Source organism: Penaeus chinensis, chromosome 13 (genome assembly GCF_019202785.1).
Source record: "Penaeus chinensis breed Huanghai No. 1 chromosome 13, ASM1920278v2, whole genome shotgun sequence".
In the NCBI taxonomy this organism is placed as follows: domain Eukaryota; kingdom Metazoa; phylum Arthropoda; class Malacostraca; order Decapoda; family Penaeidae; genus Penaeus; species Penaeus chinensis.
Window position 1 is genome coordinate 4,556,414 of NC_061831.1, and position 3,466 is coordinate 4,559,879.

Genomic DNA, 3,466 nt, shown 5'->3' on the forward strand with positions numbered 1-3,466 from the left:
ACCTCCTCCCTCTCCGTCTCCCTCTCCCTACCTCTTCCCCCTTCTCCCTCTCCCCTCTCCTCTCCTCCCCCTTCTCCCTCTCCCCCTCTCCTCCTCCCTTCTCCCTCCCCCTTCTCCCTCTCCCCACCTCCTCCCTCTCCATCTTCTTCTCCCCACCTCCTTCCCCCTTCTCCCTCTCCCCACCTCCTCCCTCCCCCTCTCCCTCCCCCTTCTCCCTCTCCCCCCCTCCTCTCCTTCCCCCTTCTCCCTCTCCCCACCTTCTCCCTCTCCCCCTCTCCTTCCCTTCCCCCTTCTCCCTCTCCCCACCTTCTCCCTCTCCTCTCCTCCCCTTCTCCCTCTCCCCACCTCCTCCCTTCTCCCTTCTCCCTCTCCTCCTCTCCTTCCCCCTTCTCCCTCTCCCCCACTCCTCCCCCCTTCTCCCTCCCTCCCCCCCTCTCCTTTCAGAACGAGAGCCAAAGACGACAGCGTCATCTTACCGAGGTTGCTTGACACGAGAGAGGACATCGACCTGTACCCTGGACGCTACTCTCGCCGCGTCTCTCTCTTTCTCTCTCTCTCTCTTTCTCTCTCTCTCTCTTTCTCTCTCTCACTTTCTCTCTCTCTTTCTCTCTCTCTCTCTCTCTCTTTCTCTCTCTCTTTCTCTCTCTCTATTTCTCTTTCTCTCTCTCTTTCTCTCTCTCTATTTCTCTCTCTCTTTTTCTCTCTCTTTCTCTCTTTCTGTCTGTCTGTATATTTCTTTATCTTTCGTTTTGTTTCATTCTCTCTATCTCTTTGTCTTTCTCTTTGTTTCATTCTCTCTTTATTTATTTGTCTGTTTGTCTTCCTCTTTCTCTCTTTTCTAAGTTTCTCTCTATCTATCAACAGAATTGCTCATGCTCTCTTTGTCTATCTGTCCGTCTCTGTCCCTGTCTCTCTCTCTTTGTGTGTCTATCTATCTATCAAGCTAGCTATCTTTCTATCTATCTACCTCGCTTCTCTTCTCTTCCCTTTCATCCCTATTTTCCTCCTCTCTTCTTCACCTCTAACCTTTCTCCAGGGAAAACGCACTTACTCTTCTCTCTTTTGCACCATTATCTTTCTTTCCTCCCTCTCTGTCTCCCTCTTTCTTCATTTTATTTTTCATCTCTCTTTTTTTCTCTCTCTCGCTCTCTCGCTGTGTCTTTGTTTACTCTCCTCTCTGGTCCCTTTGTCCTCTTTGTTTCTTTGTCTGTCTCTAGGTCTTTCTTATTTTCGTTGATATTCCTTTCCGTTTTCTTAGTGTCTGTCTGTCTGTCTGTATATCTAACTGTCTATTTTATTTTTTTTAGTTCTCCTGTGTCTTTCTTACTGATTTTCATTGTCTATTCTCCGTTAGCTATCTTCTCTACATGTCTACCTATTTATTTGAGTGTCTGTCTCTCTGTCTGTATATCTATCTATCTGTCTATGTCTCATTGTTCATGGAATTAATGATTTACTTGTTTACTCATTTGTATTTTGTTCTCTCTCTCTCTTTTTCTCTCTGTCTCTGTCTCTCTCTCTCTCTCTCTCTCTCTCTCTCTCTCTCTCTCTCTCTCTCTCTCTCTCTCTCTCTCTCTCTCTCTCTCTCTCTCTCTCTCTGTCTGTCTGTCTCTCTCTCTGTCTCTCTCTCTCTCTCTCTCTCTCTCTCTCTCTCTCTCTCTCTCTCTCTCTCTCTCTCTCTCTCTCTCTCTCTCTCTCTCTCTCTCTCTCTGTCTGTCTGTCTCTCTCAGTCTCTCTCTCTCTCTCTCAAGATGCCTTTGAGATCACACCCTCTAACCGCTGTGGGTGACCATATAGGGCGGCGTGCTGACCTAGCCACACACCCTTCGCTTATGACCTCTGACCTTCCATGACCCGCACAAACACTCTACCTCGAGTCACAGTCCCGCTCGTATGCTGCCTCCACCGCCAATCCAGGCCCCCTGCCGAGCCTACCCGCCAACCCGCTGCTGGGGTCTACTTCGGCACAAGCAGGCCATTCACTTCCTCAAACTTCCTACCGTCTCCAATAAAGATTACTACCAGTGCGTGGGTTTCCCTGAACTACAAAAGGCGGGGACACCAACCAGCGACCCCCTGACAGGTTGGAAACAGCGTTGGGAGGTCCACGCACGTCACTGACAGACTGGTGTCAGCAGTCGGACGCCAAAACACTGACACCTTCCCTCCTTCCCTCCCCCTCTCCCTCCCTCCTTCCCTCCCTCCCATGGCCCATTCATGACGGCTGAATGACTTTACCGCGACGCTACATTGGCGAGGGAGGAGGGGGAAGGGGAGGGAAGGCGGGAGTAGGGGGGAGAGGGTGGAGTGGGAAGGAAAAAGTAGGGGAAGGGATGGGATGGAGAGGAGGGGGGAAAGAGAGAGAGAGGAGGGAGAGTGGGGGAAGGGTAGGAGGAGGGAGGAGGGAAGGGGATGGAGGGTGAAGGAAGGAACAGAGGAAGGGGTAGAGGGGAAGGGAGGAGGGGGCGGAGTCTAGAGCTGCGGCCTTAGATCCGCTGTCTGTCCTTCTACAGGTCCCCTGTCGGTTTTTAAGCATATAGAACACACACACACACACACACACACACGTATGTATATATATGTATTTATTTATATACATATATATATACACACATATATATATGTATATATATGTATATATATATATATTTATATATATATATATACATGTGTGTGTGTGTGTGTGTGTGTGTGTATGTGTATGTATATATATTTATATTTATATATATATATATATATATATAATATGTATAAATATGTATATATAGGAATATATATACATATATATGTGTGTGTGTATCTATGTATATATGTATCTATGTATATATATATATATATATATATATATATATATATATATATATATACTGTTGAAAGGAGAAAACACACTAGCGTGTTGATACTATGGTATAAAAACCCACAATGAAAAACAATTAAATCTTGTTTTTCATTGTGGGTTTTTATACCATATATACTGTTGCCTCTTTTTCATCAATTACTATATATTTATCTCCTCAGTGTCTGATAAAATGTTTACAGTTCATACTAGTCTTATTCCTCTCACAGATTTACTCCTCAAACTTGTATCAATTAGTTAAGGTAAATGGGAGGAAAAGTTAACAACTTTTTAGAAAATTTACACATTATTTATTAACTGAACAAATATCATATAACCAAAATGTAAAGCCAATCACATAAATTGATATGCCAATAATACAACATCTGAGTTCATTATAATCCAATACAATAATTATACCACCTTGAATATCCATCTTTTAGTTTTAACACATAGCTTGCCGCTTTACTCTAAATGTTAACATGCAAACAACAACATAATGTCAATTTAAGCAAGCTGTTATTAATTATGAAATTAGATCAAACAATGTCGATGCCTAAAATGGATATAAGCATTAAGTAAAAGAATTCCTTTCTCCACATACAATGATTGAAATCGTAAAAATATTAG